Below are 19,923 nucleotides of genomic sequence, written 5' to 3'. Positions count from 1 at the left end.
AGGATTTACACTGTCAGAATATTATAATGCTGTACAGTGTAAGGGAAAGCGATGATTGGGTAAATGGAGTATCTTTCAAAGGACTCCCTTGCTTTTGTGAGCTAAAAAAAGCTGAGAGCCTGTTTGCATATTTGCTGCATATCCCAGCAAATGGGAAATCACACCTGATCTTGTGACTCTGACAGCTACAGCTTATGCTTAAAAAGCCCTTCAGGTAATAAACCCTGATGAAATCACTTATTTTGTTTCTTTGCATGAGCCTCCATCAAGGTGACCAATACCCTGCAGAAATGCAAGCGAGGGTCAGGGAAGTATCCTGGTTGACTGCTGAGGACTGTTTTCCCTTTCATTTGTAAAACAGGGAACAGTAGAGCAGCAAGGGAGGGAGCCCAAAGACAAGGACCGCTGATTTGTGCTGTTTCTGGACGCCTTCTGAGCCTTTAGAGCAAGCATGTTAACATTATTTAAGTGTGACTCATTATCTTTTAACCAAGAAGTATAACTTACTGTAGCAACAAAGAATATGGTCTCAGAAGTGAGGGGTTTTTTCTTCCTGTTTTAATGACCAAAACAGCTACTTTCTATATATGGCACTGGTAATGTCTGTTGGGCCATATAAAAGTGCAAATTGTGGATCACATCTTCAGCTAGTTAAAACTGAACAGATTTTCTTCTTTTTCGGGGAGTTGAAATATTTGACAATCAATCTGCCCGTTTCCCACGGGACAGCAGAGATGGTTTTTCAACAAGGCGTCTGTGTTTTTCTGACATCCCCAAATCCACACCCAGAAAGGCAAGTCCTCTGCCAGCTGCAAGCTTAACTTCTAACTCCGTCCCTCCCTCTTTATGCACGTTGTGTAAGCAGACAGAAATGGGACTCCAGTGCTTGGGCCACACCTATGTGCTATGAGGGAAGCTTTTTCTAAAGAGACAGATTGTATTTGGGTGCATGTGTCCTGAAGATTAGAGCACAAACTCAAACACCTTTGGAAAGCTCATTCCTAGGTCAAAAAGAGCCCAGTAATCTTGATTTAAGGTCATATTTCGTAACTAAATTCAGAGTATCTTTCATCCAGGACAGGGTACAAAAATTTCCTTCTAAGATAGTCTATCCTCCCCAAGATACCTGCACTTAAACTCAAATAATGAAAGCAGTATTATCAACCTCTCCTTCAGTAAGTATGTAGAAACACTGAAGTGCTGGGAGGAAACAAAGAGGGAGCCAGACTGTTCTCAATAGCTCCCACTGATAGAAAAAGAGGCTATGGGCACAGATTAAAAACCATCTGAACACAAGAAAACACTTTTTTACTGTGAGGGTGGTCAGTCACTGGAACAGGTTGCCCAGAAAGGTTGTGGAGTCTCCATCAGCAGATATATTCAAAACCCAACTGGAGACAGCATTGGGCAACCTGCTCTGCTTGAGCAGGGGCATTGGACTAGTTGATTTCCAGAGGTCCCTTCCAACCTCAGCAATTTTGTGAACTGCTGTTAGGAAATGAATATGCCAGGAAGGGTTATATCTTTGAACACCTCTCTCTCACATTTTGCAACACACTTTGTTTCTAATTCATAGGTCTTTTAGCTAAACCACCTTAAGCCAGCCTCTAGATCCTTCCCATAAACACACATCCTGCTCCAGGTGTCTTTCATGTCTTGAATTACTTTTAAACACCACCCAGAAAGAAACAGGCACAGTTGCCTCTATAAATCACCAGGGCAAAGCCCAATTAAATTCCTGAGATGATTATTTAAAATATTTATCTTTAAATTACAGAGGAAGTGGAAGTTTGATAGGCTACCTCTGAATAAAAAACACCCATGCAAAATAACTCTCATGGTCAGGATTCAATGAATCAGCATCAACAAGTAACTGCAACTGGTATTTCTCATGCAGAATTGATGCTTTTTAAACTTTTAAGGCCATGAGGGAACTGGGACTGTTTAGCCTGGAGAAAAGGAGGCTGAGGGGAGACCTCATCGCTCTCTACAACTACCTGAAAGGAGGTTGTAGCGAGGTGGGTGTTGGTCTTTTCTCCGAAGTAACAAGTGATAGGACGAGAGGAAATGGCCTCAAGTTGCGGCAGGGGAGGTTTAGATTGGACGTGAGGAAAAATGTCTTTACTGAAAGAGTGGTGAAACATTGGAACAGGCTGCCCAGGGAAGTGGTGGAGTCCCCATCCCTGGAGGTATTTAAAAGACGTGTAGATGAGGCGCTTAGGGACATGGTTTAGTGGGCATGGTGGTGTTGGGTTGACGGTTGGACTCGATGATCTTAGAGGTCTTTTCCAACCTCAATGATTCTATGATTCTATATCTTGCAAACACTTGCTCCTGCTGTAATTTACTGTTTTTCTGCCCCTAACTCAATTAAGGCTTTAGGTCAGAGATAAAGCTGTTCCTAACACAGGAAAGCAGAACTGACTTGATATCTTGTAGTAATAATAACTTTATATAGAGAGATCTAGCTCTCTATTTAGTGAAGTTATCAATACACAGGACTTAAGGGCCCCTATGGCTCCTCCTATGCAGACCCACCCCTGTCAAATGTACAGAATCAGACTCTGACATTTTCTTTTCAAAGATGCCTCAGCGTTATTATGCCTATTTCACAGATGGGAGACTACAGACAATACGGCACAATTTGTGAAAGATCCAAGAACATGTTAGTGGCAGGGGTAGGAACAGGACTCAGCTTCCCTAAAAATTCCACCAGCCCTTGCTAAAACTACCACTCCTTTCTGTAAGAAACAGACCTTTCTTTTGCTCAGCCGCTCACGTGTATTCTTTAAATATTACCCCCTGTAGGGAAAGCACTGTAAGCAACACTATCTTCACAGCTTATTCTGCACACTCATATGCAATTTGCAGTCTCTCCACAGAATGTGTGGAGCTTTCCTGAGATGTTTGTGAAGGGGTTGGCAGGAGACTAGGGATTACTATCAGGCTCTGGATATTTTGGGATAGGTATCCTGTAGGTTTGTCAAACATCGGCCCTGCTCCCACAGCACCCAGGCAAACAGAGTTTCACTGCCAACGTGTAACAGCTCTGATCTTCAGCTACACAAGACCAGCTGCAGTGCTTGCCATCACAGGCCGCCTGCCACGGTCTGACACCTTTCACTTGTGTCTTTGATTTTGGAGAGTTTCTTCCTGACCTGTTTTTCTCGGTATAACATTTCCTGTTTCATTTTGTCTGTTCAGCTTCATTCATTCCTTAGTTACTGCTTATTTCTGTATCTCATCTGTTTCTCTCACAGCATAGAAATTCTCTTGAATCTTTTTGAAGCTTCATTCACTTGCCATACACTTCAGGCAATTTTAGATAGCAGGAAGGAGATTCTGCAAAGCTTTCTATCTAATAAGATATTAAAGCTTTACTTCTTTAATCTTTTATTTGCATCAGTCAGTTACAATAACCTGTACTACTAAATAAGGGGTTTAGCCTGCTATCTGCTAAGTGCACAGCACCCTCTTGTGCCCTACAGGACAGCGGTCATTCCACAGCCACTCTGGTCTCTGCCGATAAGCTATTAGCAAGTTTCACCATACTTCTATAGTTTACCTATACTCCATGCTTCACTTCTTCCTCTTCCAGTGGCCTATTAAAGAAACCTCAACCACTCCATGCAAGAAAATAAAAGATGTAATCCAGGTGGTGTTCTTATGTGCTATTTTTAGAGAGGCGTACAGTAAGACAGCAGAGGTGTCACAGAGCAAGCCTAACTAATGCACGGACCTGAGAAGGGAAGCAAATGCAAGGAGCTAAGCAAGCTTCTAATTCCCTGATTGTACTAAGGCAGAGGAGCCAAATTACAAACCTATTGTATGCTGCCGCTCCTGTCATTTGAATTTCATTCTACCTGCACAGCCTGTCATACCTTTTGGCTATTTGTTACAGTAACAGGGACACTAGATCATAGATTGCCAATCACCTACTGGATCTGCTTTTGTGGGTTTGTTTTTGTTTTTTGAGGAAATTTTGAAGTACATCGCAATAGATAATGCGTATCAGGACTTTGTTTGGCTTCAACTAACACTAAGGTAAAATGCAAAATTGCTCCAGAGAGTAGTCTCAGAAATAAAGAATTGTTTATAATCTATGCTTCTTCAGTACTCCCAATCAAAGCCCTCATAGCTTTCTCACCTGTTATCCAAAAATACTTCCAGTACTAAATTTTAGTTCATATAGTTTTGAAAAAGCACAAGCTTCCCAATTAGAAATTGACACCAAACAAAAAACAAATATTCTTCTCCCCACACAGATGGGATCCTACATAGATCAAATCCCAACTATCAGTTCATTTATCTATGATCCTGGCTTCCAGGCTCCCCTAAGGCAAAGGGGACAGGATAGGTTTGAAAAACATGCTTGTAAAACAAACAGGGTAACAATTTCATAATCAAAGAACCATGGAAGAGTTTGTGTCAAATCTTTTTGTGGAGAATGAAGGAGCAAAACCAACTTCTCTCTGCACCTCCCAGTTGTAAGAGTTGTATAAGCAGAACAGCAGGCAGGCTTTGGACTAAAACAACAAAGATCTGGCTTTCCATGCCTTTAATTTTCTATTCAGGATACTAAGAGAAATCTCTAAAATAAAACAGGGATTGACAAGCCACACTGATCCTGGATCTTTAGTGTGCTTGCAGTACTATATCATGGCAAGCAGTAGGAAACTAACAGAAAACACATTCACTTCCCTGCCTAGTGAAGTAAGAAATAGCTTTGTGGAAGAATGACAGAGGTTTCATCTTTCCCTTAGAAACTTCCAGCCCCCCCCTTAAAACTGCTCAGAACTTCCCAAAATAATTTGAGTAATGGAAGAAAAAAAGAAAGAGCGATCATAGTACAGACACACATGAAGGATTCAGATCTCAACCAATAAATCCTTACTTACAAGAGACTGAAACTGAAAACTGTCCATCCTCATTCATATTTTTGAACAGCTAATTGAGCGTATTTTTCCATGAAGGAAGTTATTATTCCAGGCTTATGCTTCATTGAGTTAAGGTACACATCATGTCCAAGCCTGCTGTACCAGGTGCACATAAGGGTTCTCCTCCTCATTATCATACATTAGCAATGTGTCATGGGACCCAGTGTTCAAACTTGAATGACTAACAGTATGTTAATCAATTAATCAAACACTGAAATCAAGTGCTAAACAACATCTCTGAACAGAAGTCCCATTTTTATTCAGATATTTACCACTTTGGCATTAGTGCTTTTTTCTTTTGAGAAAAATCTTCCCCTGTGCTATGACCAGGCATGTCTTTATGAATGCAGCTGAGGGGCACCTTTGGACAGTTTTCCCTCTGATCTTACATCTAAGGAGGACTGAAAAAGCAAGAGAAAAAGGGTATATTCCTTTGTCTTACAATTTATGAGATGAGAGAAACTGTGAAGTGAACTGAAGCTTGTATTACACCTGCCCAGTCCTTCACTGCTGCTGCCATGCCACTGGGAGGGAAATTACATCAAAATTAATCAATGTGACAGCAGCAATGATTGAATTTGAAAACTTCAGACATTGCAGTTCAGCAGCCAAATGAGACCAGCCTAAACCCATCAAAAGACTTCTGTCATCTGCTCTAGACAATGTGGCTTAAGCAGACATGTGGTCATTATCTTGTTGTAAACCATTTACAATCACTAAAAGCATTTACAAGAGATGGAACAGTGTAAATTACATTTCCTTTTTCCCTCAGGATGGAGTTTGTATCCAGCCACTACAGTGTAGTCGACCACTTGCCCTCTACGTACTTTATATCAGTCCAGAATTACCACAGCTTTAAAGCAAATTAAAGGCAACTAAAAGTGAAAGTCCTCCTAAGCTGTTGAACAGAGATATGCTCATGTTTTTCCACTGGTCTCGGGTTTCTCCTCAAACACTATTTATCTGGTCAGATTCACCAATGGGTCTGTCAAGATCTGAAAAACCTCGGGGAGGGCAGAGATCTGAGATTCTTAAGACCCTCAGAGTTTCTAAATAAAAATGTATATAGGAAATCCAACATAGGATTTGTAGAGGAAAATTTATGAAAGTGACTTTAAAGTAGCAGTTGGAATGGAACATAACTTTCATATCTGAAACTTGTTTCAACCTGCACCTAAGTTTCAAGCAGTGAAGATAAACAGAGAAGGAAGTATGAGCAAATTCTCAAAGCCCCAAGATACGACAAAATTTAATCCAGCTCTGATGTAAAGCTAAGTAGATTGTTATTTTTAACCCATGATTGCCATTATAAACATGGCATATTTGCTTCAAAAGACAGGAACTAATAACTCTCGGGAACTGATTTCCTCCAAATCATGCACTGCACACTCATTCTTTCTAGCCCTTCTATGGAGAACAACTGCTAAACACTTTATCAAAGCATTCCGAGGCTGCACATGCCACTGTGCAATCTGGCTGAGCAGAGGGTAAAGCATGACAAATGGTGTATGTTCTAGTGAAAAGGAGGCAAGTTTTCCTTTCCTGTAAAGACAAAAACCCAGAAATTATTCTGAAATATCTGGGAAGCAAGTTTCTATTCTCTCAGTAGGAAGTATATAGTTTTAATTTGTACTCTGTGCTACCTAGAAAACCCTTTGGAGAGTTCCCTTTGTTCTAATGAACAGCAAATAGATTTACAGCAATTAAAACAGTTGACAGCTAATGTTTATAAAACCACCACATATATATTCTTTGAGTATAAAACCCCTCCAGGTCATTAGGTCTGCATGGTCCAGCAGAGAGTAAAAAAACCACCAAAACAAAAAACCCCTAACAACCAAAAAAACCCAAAATAAACAAAAGGACTTGAATTAATTTTGCTATTAACATTGTAACGTTAATGGGCTGAATGTCTTTTCCAGACCAAAGAAGATGATGCGCTTGTGAGGATTTTATGCAAATTCATACCAAATATACACTCAGCAAGAAAACAGTTCCATTTACAAAGGCACGGCTAATTTAATTGGAGGTCAAGGTCTTTAAATGACTCCTCAGTTTACTTTGGTAAGGGGATTTCACAAAGACATTACAAGCTACATTCCTTAGCTGTATTAATTTAACTTATTTGATGTGGTGGTACAAGCATTTCACAACAGGGGAAAAAAAAAAAAAAAACCAGGCTAGATCTTCTAGATCTTTTTTCTAATGCAGAGAAAAACAACCCCAAGACAGTAATTTGTGCTTACTTCATTTCTCCCATCTACCATACTGACTATTGCTGCATGTACTTCATGGATTTAAATACACAGAGAGCATTTTGTGTCAGTGGGAATTCCAAGCATCAGCTGAGTGGTAGAAATAATGGAAGTAATTATTACACCCCTCTCTGTTGCCCTTCACCATAAAAATACTTCATGAAAAACATAACTAAGTGCTTAAAAGATCAGACTATAATTTCAAAATAGGGCTTGAAAACTGCCCTTTGAAGTGCACACATTAAATTACGTGCACTGTTCCCACAAGTGTGCAATTCCATATTTTACAGGTTAATTCTGAACAACTGGCTTTCTGCAAACTAATTACTCCACAAAAATGCATCCATCTCTGCACTGGAACTATACAGCACTAAAAAGTACAAAGGGACAACAAACAATAGATTAGGACTTGAGGCAAGACAAGTAACACTAGAATCTTGCACTATGTTCAAATGGAAGTAAACTGACAGAATAAGGGTGTGCAAATGTATGTTTGTGTGTATATGTCCATATCTGAACAAATGCATATGCTGTTTTTTGGTGGGTTTTTTTTTAAATCAAATACAGAAAATCCAGAGAGGGCACTCTAGCAGAAACAACTGAAAGTTTGGCCCTTACAATTTATCTGTAGAGCTCCTTCTGTGGACAGATCTGTCAACTTTTTTAATTCTACGTTAAATAAAGCAAATTCCCTTTCTAAAGTCAATAAATACCTAGGTCTTTTATACTCACATGAAGAACAAAACCAAACAAAATGGTGACAAAAATCCTTTAACCAATGGGATGAAATCCCCTGAGGCAAAGGACTTGTTTTTACCTTTAAAGTATAAAGTAAATGCTGAAAAGGCCCATACACTTTACTGTATGCAAAAAATGTTTGCAAGATGACAAAAACTCATTATAGTTACCAATCTTTTGGTATAACTGAAGTATCTACAGTCCTGTTAATGATCCTAGTCATTCATTTGTTTTCACTCTAAAGTGATCTTTCCATCCTCTTACAAGTTTCTCTGGCTATACACAAGTACAGTGTCCTTTCGGAAATGCAGCATATTTTGACTTAATGCCTTCTGACGTTTCACTTGCCTTGTTAGTAAGATAGGTGAAATGACAGGTGAAATTATATCAGCGACTGCAGCAATCCCCAAAAGGAAAACGTTTGGAGCCTTGTAATACTGCCTCTGGATTTGCTTTTCAAAAAGATGTTGATAACCAATGCTAATTATTACCATGACTAGCTTTCATAACTGCTTCAGAAATTACTTACCTCACTGGCAACAAATTGGGGGTACTTCTCTGGTACTCAGCAATACCAGACATAACCTCCAGAATTTTATTACAGTCACACTTTGAATGGTGCATTAGTAATCACTAGCACAGCTGCTCTCTTTAACACAACTTCTTTCAGCCTACATGCTGATACTGCAGTGGTACCTAGTAGTTTTAAATACTAGAACTTCAGTAGGACCCTTAGTATTGGGAGGTGGAGGTGTCTTAGTACTTGGTTGCACAGTTCCAGCATCCAGAAGTCATCCCACACTACCACATAGTGCCATTGTGCAAGGGTAACTCACTGCCCTTTGTCAGGAGGCATATCTGTTTTGTGTATATAATCAATGTTTGGATTAACTCCTTCATACATCTGCTTATACAGTCCTCTAGAATTTTGGGGGCTGCCTCATTTTAAAGATATTAAAGCTGAGAAATATCACCAAAAGAAGGTAAAAGGCAGAATTTCCTCCCTGGGGAATGTTAGTGAAGTTAATGAGCAGTAGTGCTGGCAGTATGCAGAGTGTAGTTCTCAGTCATCACAATCTCTGGGATGGTTCTACATAATTTTTTTTTTTAGTAATATAAAAAAATAAATCGATCTCACAAAAATGGAATAGTGAAGTCTCTTAAAACTCAAATTTGAAAGGAACCCAGAAGAAAAAGCATGTTTGCTTCAGGCCTTTGTAAATTTTTCAGGAAGTTAATGGCACAGAAGATGAATATGATAAAAACATTGTTCACGTGGTAACGCATGGAATGCACTATACTCTCCATTTTCTCAGGCTGTGCTATAAGCAAAAATATTTTTAGGGATCATGAAATAGCTGCAGACTAAAAATAGAGAAGCCAAAAATGCCCAACAAAACACTTTCAACAAAAAACTAAAATTGAAAAATTAATTTTAACTACTAATTTATGTTTTCCTTTTAGAAAGTGTTTTCAGTTTTTAACCAGGGATTTGTTAATTCTTACATTTTTCTCTATGATATTCCTCAGTAGGATATCATCTTCCGGGTTTTCCAAAAAGTCATCTCCTATAACTTAATGGTCAGAAATATCTTATCTAAGCATATAATGAAAAGCTTCAATTTATTTCTTGACCTAGACACTTATACAAATTATTTAGTTCCTTCTGCTGCAGCTAGGCAAACACTTGCTAAAATTATACATGTGGCTTCTTCTGATACAGATTTTATTTCATAAACACTTTATTTGCTTTTCCTGCAAATACAAGTCTAGCTTTCTGCTTTTCCTTTATCAAGAAGGTTTTGTTTTAAGGAAGATGGTTTGAAATTAACTTCTTAATAGGTGCATAAGCAGTCCACTTATTCAAAGCTACCACAGCCAGTACTATGTCAGTGCCAAAGCATTTATGTGACTATCATGGACACAGGCATGGAATAGCTGTCAAGGCATTGATATGGCATCTGTGCAGTCCTCCTTAAAAGTTACCCACCAAGAAACAAGTTTGGAATGTTTGGAGTTACTAACAATGAAAGATTTTGATGGTGGTGGGAAGGACACTTAGTTTAAAATTACTTTTTGTTATATTGCTATTTTTGGGTCCCTAAAAGTGAGACCTTTCTTTTCACCAAAATGACGTAAGTCACATGTTATCCAGAAGAGCATCTCCTCTGGCTACTATTCCAACCAGGTATTACATGCTGTTCTGTGGGATGGCCAAAGGAATATAGTTACAAGTTGTACCACTGAGAAGTGTTTTAATGACTAGTTTTGGAGTAAGATGAATCATTCTAGATATACTTTTGATGCTAAAAAAAAAAATCATCCAATAAAGGATTAGTTAATGCAAATGTTCAAGAAAGCCCTAATGATTTTTAGTTTGCTTTTAGAATTGTGACTTTTCAGAAAATATAGTATACTGAAATATTGTCACTGATAGTATGGCTACCAGGCATCACTCAGTAAAGCAGACACCTTATTGTTACTTTTAAAAAATAGTGGCTGGTACTGCCTGCTGCCATGTGGCACATCATTATTACCTTAAGTGACAGAGGGCAAAAGCAGAAGGATGCAGGGTCACAACTGCTGAGCCAAGAATAGAGCTCCATAAATCCTGATGGGCTTTCTGGAAGATTTATGTGCACGCAGTTTTATGCAACATAAATATTCTACACGTTCATAAAGTACGGGTCAAACTCCCTGGATACATGTTCTCAAGCAAAAAAATCCATCTAAACCCCAGCATTTTACCTTTACTCACACTTACAGTGTAATACCTCAGGGCCTCAGCTTCCCTTTTTTTAAACAGGGGAAGGGATAAAGCTGCTATAAGACTTATGGGCTATACAGAATATAAGATAAATGGATCGAAAGCCCTTATTTTAGAAGTAATCTTCTTTCCTATGAAAGATGCTGTATTATCAATAGTGCTTGCAGGCAATTAAAATTGTTAATAATCTTTATTTTGTACTTGGTGTACAGCTGCCTACGCCTACAAATACATGAATCATAGTCCTCTAATTCAGTTTCCTGCAGTGAAACCAAGAAGATATTAACATTCCAATAAAGAAAAAAGCCCTCTTAATTCACTGCTTATATTTAATGACAATTTCTAGAACAGAGACAGTGTTGGCACTAGATGAAGAATCTGCAATACTTATTTCCACTCCTGATCTACTATGTAACTGTGGAAAAGTTACTATAGCGCTCAGTGCCTCCGTTTCCCTACTGTTTCATATGGAAATAACCAGAAGCAGCAACAGGATGGAGCTTTAAAGTTAGATGATATTCACCTCAAAAGCTTTCAGCATTTCCATTTTAAAAGGCACAGGCTTTTAAATATTTATATTTTAACAATACAATAGTGCCTTGATCCAGAGATACATGTAGATGGCTTGGGGCTATTAAAGTGGTGAGCAGGCCTCCAAGAGAGCAACTAGCTCATTCTCCTTTGTGTCCTAGAATTAGTTTATGCAAGACAGGTCTTACAAATACAGAGCAAAACATGAAACATTTATTTCCTAATTTAAAGCATGAATTAACTTACCCCTTAGATAGGAAAATCCTGCATTTGAACTGCCTTCCCTTCTCTCCCTCGAGTTATTACTGACAAGCTAATACCACAAAAAGTGATCGCATGCAATGGTTTGAGTAACGCAAAGATAAGGTCTATCTTTGTGAATTCCAGTTTAATCGGATTCCTCTAGGTCCACCTTCTGCACCCAGACTGGGACTCCACCCCTCTACATATTCCCAAGTCATCATTTCATTTTATCCATACATAAATGATTTATAGTGTAGTTCAGAAAAATAATCAAGCCCTGAATCTAATCATTGTTTTAACTACGATGAACATTCATTAGATTTTTTTGGTGTTCTCTGTTGCTCATTTCCCTTGCTATGATACTTACTCATTTTATTTTTCAGGAAAACAACCCAGTATTATAAACATTTGGCAAAAATAATTGTAAAGGCACACTATTAGTCTAGTATTTCTCCTAGACAAAGCATTAGCAGTTGCAGCTGAGACCCTTTATTAAATTGACTGGTATAGTATTTTATTTTAAGAGATTACAGTACACAATTCAGCTACATGTCAGTGGAATAATATGTGAATGAATCCAGATTTTGCAAAATAGCTGAAACATCCATGATCCCCCCCCTGATTTCAGTGCTTGGGTTTCATTTGAGGTATGCTTTGCCCCTTAATAAAAGTCTTCAAATTGCTACTATCTGTTGAATTTGGTTGCCAGTCAGGTGGTGAGCTGGGGTCACCACAACAGCTGTCATTTCAAGAAAACCCATGGTTTCTACTATTGAAAGATCACTATGCCTTATTTCTCTCACTGAACCCTTCACTGAAGCATGTATTTTCATGCCCATTTGGACATGTAGCCAGGGTGGAAAAACATGCTGCTGCTTGAAGATGTGGCAAAAAAATTGCAGCCTAAAACCTTACTTGTCTGCAGCCTGTTTCTCTGCTCAGTTTCCTCACTGGGACTAGGGGAGTGGTGGAATCCAGCCCTGCAGCAAGTGCATTTTAAACAAAACAGTACCTGTGAACACATCACTCCCTCTGGTGGCTGCAGAGTATTATGTAGATGGTCTCTTTCTGTTTATTCACTTATATTTGCATAAATCCCAATTATATGAAATGTGTCACAGCCAGAAAAGGCCGCTGGAGAACATCACTCTGCGCTCACTTTTTTTCCACATTCATAAGTATCCATCCTCACAATCAGCCTGCTTTTTTGCCCCCACCTGCCCTCCCCCATTTGAAGCACAACTATTCTTTCCATGAGCTTTTGCTCATCTTCGCACTTCCTTCATGAAGCTGCTTATTCTTAGGAACATTCTTTGTATACAGAAAGGAAGAGAAACCACATTGTGATTCCTCCTTAAAATCAGAGTTGAAATGGGAATTTTGTCATGGAACTTAATGGGGGGTAGCATTTCTCATTTATTCATCCACATGCACTTCATTTCTTCTAAAAGACACACAAGCTTATTCAAAGAGACAATTACTCATTTACAGAAAGACGGGCTGCACCCATATACTGTGTGTGCCTCAGTCTGTCCATCTCCTTGTAAACCCAGGCAAACCCTGCCCCCCACTGAAGACAGCCGGACAGCTGATGGCCTGGCTGCTAGGACACAGTATGGCTTCAAATATTACAGTGACTGTGCTGGGTTCTGCTCAAATTCCAAGCAGGTACGATCTCAGCCACATCGTGTCAGGATTACATTTCTTCGTGCATTTTCAGCGCACTAACGCAATGTGTATTTAAAAAAATGAGGACATTAAATTCCTAATGACAGACATTTGCTTTATCTGTATAAACTCACTATAAAAGCAGTGAAAGTCTTTGAAAGTATTAAGAAACAAACTCATAGAACCATTCTGTAATAAATGAGAGACTGAATACACAGTATGTGTGTGTTTTCCCCCCTTTTGGCTCCATTGCTGTGTTGCTTTCCTTATATAACTGTTCTAGTTAAAAGAACACTCCTGACCTAAGAAAACCAATGCCAACCTTATAATTTTTTGTTAAATACATGGTGGTCATCCACAGGTTTAAAAGTAGTAAAGAGTGGGCATTCCATATTTAACTCTGAGTCACTCCGTCATATGTCACGTAGAGACAACTGCTGGCAGACTTTGGAAAGACTTTTTCTGGATAAAATACTTACTGATAGAAATCCCAACAACTCCAGTGTGTCCTCAGGAGCATGCCCACCCCCTACAATCAGCTCTTACACTGTATGTAACCTGTGGTATTCAGCGAAATTTATGTTTTCAGGACTGTGCCCCCAGAGAACATCACTCTCACGTGAGAAAGCTTTATTGAGAAAGAAGCTGAGAAGCTCTGCTCCAGGGGTCTTTATACACAACCAACATACATACCCTGTTGAGAAATGCAGTGTAGACTCTCTACCGAATGTGTCCTACTCCCTTTCAAACCAGTATTTTGCTTCAGGTAGGCAACGGTGTTACTCAATTAAAAAAAAGATTAAAATTCATGCCTTTGTGTTAAGCAGCATGAATTCATCTGCTTCTAATGAAAAGCCTTACAGTATGAACCAAAAACAATTTCAATTTTGAAATGATAAAAGCAGGAGATAAAGTCACTTCAACATCAAACCACAGACCTTGAAACATCATAGAGAAATCTTGACATTTTACACAGATCAACTCACTCTCACATAAAACTACTGTGTAGCCCTCTCGACCCTTTCCCTCTCCCAGCCCATCTTAATCAAGTCTTTTCAGGACTGACTGAAATGGCATCATGGAGAAAAGCAGCTTGTACAAAGAACAATTGCCCATAAATCTAAAATGAAACTATTGCAAGTTTAGATGCTTATTTCTTTCCCCTTAAATACTTGTTTATTTTGACTGTCAATTCAATACCTCTGGATTTCCTGGCTAGGATGGGACCTGGCTGCTTCAGAATTGCTCTCCCTCCATCAGCCTGCTGTATAGCCCAGAGGCACTGGCTCAGTGTGTGCCCATTTATCAGATCATAAGATATTTTAGGTTGCCTCTGTGCCCCATAGATTGGGGTGCTGGTTTGTGAACACTAGTATATATTGATTTTGGTGAAACTGAGTTATATCAGCTGAAAATCTAGCCCCGTCTCTAAAACTGACTGATAAATAGCATTACTATTCTAGCTTAAGATCTCCAACTTCAAGCATTGTTGTGATTTTCTGATTCAATAATCTCCCTTCTCTACATCTGACAGCTGGGGTTGCTTACACATCTGTGCACATAATATTTTACAGTCAGGAGCACAGATGGTCAAGGAACAGGATTTGATTTATAGTTGCTTATCTTAAAGATAGCTGCATAATATGAATATTTGAGTTTGTCAATACTAATACCAATCCCTTCCTATAGGACACATTTTACTTTTCAAACAGTGAATCCTTCTTCTGTCTTATATCAGCTGCAAGTCTGACTTCACATCAAAATGGTGTTCCTGTCAGGAAAGGACGACTGAAACATAAATAGGGTGAAAGCAGCATCTTCCGGTTCTCCCATTCCCTGACACCTGCCCGACAAAAAACTTCTGGATTGCCATTTTAAAAGCTAAATAGAGGCTAATATGTATTCTCATATCTTGCACATAAAATGCATTTCCAGAAATTAGAAACCAAGAGCACAGTGACTCAAAACCAAAAGCTACCACAAAGCCATGGCTATTTAAGGCCTACACAAGTCAATGAAGAGACACAATGACTTCAACTTTAACAATTTGTGAGTAAGGGAAGCTAACAGCCATTTCTGAGGTCACGGGTCTGTATTTCTGCAAAAGCATTCTAAGAATCTTTGACTTTCAGGTAAGTATCTCCATGAGATGGGAACATAATCATCCATACTCTCAGTTTAAAGTCCACTATGTAGACCTGAGTATGCGCAGGTACATATACAGATGACGTCTCTCTACACACATATAAAAAGGCCACCCAACTATCATGAAAGGAATATCCAGATTATCCCTCTATTGTCCCACAGAGTCCCACAAATTGTCAGAGACTGTAGCATGGTGACAGATTTGAATATCCTGGCTTCTTCCTGACTTATTACAGAATTTTCCATGAATGTGCAGCTTCATGTGCTGCTAGAATTTCTCTTTCTACAAAACCGTCTCCAGTACAAGTGAAATCTTAGCTTACGACACCTCCAGCACATAGAAAGTAAACTTGTATTTTCCCTTCCTACTCTTTCACTAAAAATACACTCAAAAAGTGTAAATTAAACATCCAATTTGATTATATCCTTTGCAAATCTACTCTGTAACTAAAAAGATACTGTCTCTTTCTGTTGCCGCATTTCCTGTTTCTGTACCCCAGGGGCAGCTGTGGGCCCTGAAGTATTTGGTCAGAAGCATAAAAACTGTTTTCTACAAGCTTTATTAATTTTCAAGCCATTTCCTGTTTTGCCTTTGCAGCCAAACCCACTCCCTTTTGGCAGGTACTGAAATACAAAAACACCCGATTCAGTTTGAGGAAGTGTTCTCTTACTTGAAAGAGGAGGACACCCAGAATGATAGCTACAATTTTTCATTACCTGCTTTCAACAAGGCAACTTTGCTTTACTTTGAGGTAAATCTTTCAGCAAATCGCACTGCATGGAGTTGCCCATCTCAGTTTTTGAATCCTTTACATAATAGACTTAGTCTTAGAAAACACTGTGTAAATCATAAGCAGAGAGCATCCACAAAACAAATTCTTCTGGAAGTGGAAATAGAAAGCAAATTCTATCCATAGGTTGCATTTTTCATAACTGATGTTTAGGCAGCTTCTTTTGATATGTAACCCAAAACCGTAGAAGTTATCTTCCCTCCAGTTTGAGACACTAGAGCCTCAGTTTACAGAAGGGACAAGCATGCACAGGCTTGGTCAATTTACAGGAGCTCTGCATGCTTGGTGCTCCTGAACATGAGTCCTAGAAGACACAGGTGTCCTCAAAGGATTTCTAAAAAAAATCAAACACAAAAAAATCAAATATCAATTCTGGTAATACGACCCTAAAAAAGTTTAGACCTTGATATATATAATTCCTTGTGTTTTAGAGATGCTGTAGTGAAAAGGGGAATCATTCCTAAGATATTTCAGGAAAACGGTAATAATTTTATTGTCATCTGAGATGAAGTACAATTAATAGATTCATGCTACACCTGGAGTTCTGTAACAACAGTTCCTTCTTCTCTCCAGCCCATTTACCCCAGAAGCTGAATCAGCATTGTCCCCAGAGTTCATTGTCACACTTTGCCCTACGCAGTAGTCCTTACTTTCTGGATTACAGTAATGTTCACTTGCAGGGAAAGGAAATCTGGAGCTAGGTTTTTGCAGTGTAAATGAATTAAATGTACACATACAGATTATTTCATTCAGCAGAGAAATGCAATCAATTCCAGGATAGACTGCCAGACAAATTGCCAATTATAAGGCCAAACCAGAGAAGAGATCATCATAAAGCACTACACTTTCAGAAGAGTGTACTTAGGCAGACTGACCAACCCTAATACTGCAAGCAACCACACAGTCATGCACAGTCATAGAAATCAAGCTGCCTGCATTTACCCCCTGCATGACATCCACCTTATCAGCAGAGTTACACAGAATCAGTGGCAAGGCTGCCCTTGCTGATACAAACCAGAGAAGAGATCATCATAAAGCACTACACTTTCAGAAGAGTGTACTTAGGCAGACTGACCAACCCTAATACTGCAAGCAACCACACAGTCATGCACAGTCATAGAAATCAAGCTGCCTGCATTTACCCCCTGCATGACATCCACCTTATCAGCAGAGTTACACAGAATCAGTGGCAAGGCTGCCCTTGCCGATACTAGAGTTGCTGTTTAAGGCCTGGTTCAAAGCCCATTTATTACAACGGGGAGTCTTCCATTGACTTCAGTGCTCCTGGGTTCATATTGCAACAGTGACTGATTCAGGGGAAAACATCATCCCACATCACTTCTGCCACTGAGGCATAACACTTTGCAGGATCTAGTCACTACTTTTCTACTCTCCGAGTTATGTTTCATTCTTTGCTCTTACTGAACTAGAGACAGCCTAAGCCTCTCACAAGGCTGCACAAATGACTAATGTGGTCAGACAGAAAGAACAGATTATGAAATGAAAACATAAGGGCTGCTTGTACTCTAGACCCTTTCCACCTCCTCCCTTAAACCACTGTGATTAAAAACACACAGAGCTGCCTAGCAAAAAAAAAAAAAGACAGTGACCCATGCACTCATATCCTGGCAATTTGTGGGAATTATCGTAACATGCCCAGAACAAAAAAGATGAAATGACAATATCTCTGCATAGACTTAGACCTCATTTCATTACAGCATTTGAGCACATGCACAAGTCCACTACCAATCAGCAAAGACATACACTCACATATAGGTATGCACTTACCTTCTATTCCAAAACAACTAGAGCACATAATTAAGTGCTGCTTTAAACATAGATGGATTGTTAAATCAGAACCTTAGAATAACTCCTTTATTTTCACAAAACCTATTAGCTTAACAGAATTATAATACAGTGAACTATAGCTTCATTAAAAAACCCTTAATTTAGTACAGTTCAGAGGAAAACTCCTCCCTCATCTCTCTCTGGCTCCATACCCCCTCCCAAGGGTATATGGGCTCTTCTGAAAGAATTTTGTTGATGTTTTAAATCAGAGGGCTCAGCAATGGCTCCCAGCCTTCATCTCCTTACTCAGCAACATGCTGCCCTCACTAGAAGGCAAGTTCCAGTCGTGGTTGTCCTTAAGGAACGATTTCATCCCAAGATGACAATTAGTAAGACATTCCTAGCTTTTTCACTAACTTGTTTTGCACCTGTAGGCAAATTTCCTTCCCTTTGTTGCACTAATACTGTGATAGAAGCTGATTTTATTGGCTTCTTTGTAGTTTGATAAATTTACCTAAAGAGTTTTTCTTTGAGGAACAGGCTGGAGCAGGAGAAATAGGCTGGTATAGGAGAAACTATTCCTTATTGGGAAGAATAATAAAAGTGTTAAAAAGTGTCTAAGTTCCAGTAGCTACTTCAACATCTCCAATTCCTGAAAGCTCAAGACCTCCAGTTTTATACCCAGAATACAGTACAGTTTAAAGGAAGAAATTATTTAATTGAGCAAATAGCTTATCCTTCTTTAGAAAGGCTTATTCTTAAACCTGAGACAAATTTGTTTATATGAATAATCATAGAAATGAAAGGTCAGAGTACTTTTGAGGAAAATTGAATTAAATCCTAAAAATACCTTCTTTTTATTCCTGATGAGAATTTGTTAATGTTAAAAAGTCACTGTTTGTTCCAGTTTGCCTTTCATAGTGTACTACATTAGTTTTTTGTTCTGAAAATACATACATAATTCAAAACATTCCATTCTGATAAGGTAAAATATGATTCATTTCAGTTTTTCAAAATAAGTTTCATTAAAACTGACATACTCCCCTAGCAAATTTCAGTTTCATGAGTGGCATTTCCCAATAAGCAAACACTCTTTTAAATAAATTTGAAGCAGCATTATCGAGGGCTAATTAATCCCAGATTTTAAGATTCAAGACATGCTGAAAGTTAGTATATGGGAATATTTTACTGTTTTTCTAAAGACAATAAGCCAATATCGCCTGTTGTTTGTTTGCATTAGCATTGACTGTTTTCATCCTACTCTCCCAGTGATCTTCAGTACAAACACCACAGTTATAGCACCATAATTTATTTCTATAGCTAACAAATTCCTTTGGCACCCAGCACTTTCAAAAAGTAAAGAAAAGCCCTATGGAAGGTGTTGCATTTCCCATCTGCAGCCCTCTTTACATCACTGTATCACTGCTTACGTTTAGACTTGCTTTGCTCCCTTATAGCTCAAAGTGTTGTGGGGTCTTAATGACAACTCTGACTCACGTTCACTGAGCAAAACAACCTAGCCATGTTTTAGGGGTTTTTTTGTTTTAGTTTTTTGTTGTGGTGGGTTTTTTTAAAGATAAAAACTCTCCCACGTCTGCCCCACTCTTCTGCAGAGGTTACCTCCTCCACAACTGTCAGCAGAAAGGAAACAAGTCTATGCTTCTGCTGCTATGCTTCAGAGTCTGACCACCTAGCACTGCAGGACTTCAAGGTATAGAAACTGAGGGAGAAGGTCACATACTTCCTCCACTCAGTTAGTGACACACTGTTATAGTTAGTTCACATGTGAGCACTGATTAAAACTCACCACATTCCTAAACAGATATAAATCAGGAGACTATTACTTGCCCAAGACAAGGGAAGATTTGGAAAAGGATTGATACAAGTCATTGCTCCCCAAGTCCTGCTTCAGCCCCAGTTCCTGTCTAACAACCATTATTTCTGAGAAAAAGTATCTGTTACAGATGTTGGTGGAGTGTTAATCTAGTCTTGTATACTGATGCGCAGAAACATATACAAGAAGTAACTGGTCTTGTAGAGACCATTTTACAGCTGTACTA

This window comes from Aptenodytes forsteri, unplaced genomic scaffold (assembly GCF_000699145.1).
Source record: "Aptenodytes forsteri isolate BGI_AS27 unplaced genomic scaffold, ASM69914v1 Scaffold61, whole genome shotgun sequence".
Classification (NCBI taxonomy): domain Eukaryota; kingdom Metazoa; phylum Chordata; class Aves; order Sphenisciformes; family Spheniscidae; genus Aptenodytes; species Aptenodytes forsteri.
The sequence above is the reverse complement of the archived record's forward strand: the minus strand, read 5'-3'. Positions refer to the sequence as shown.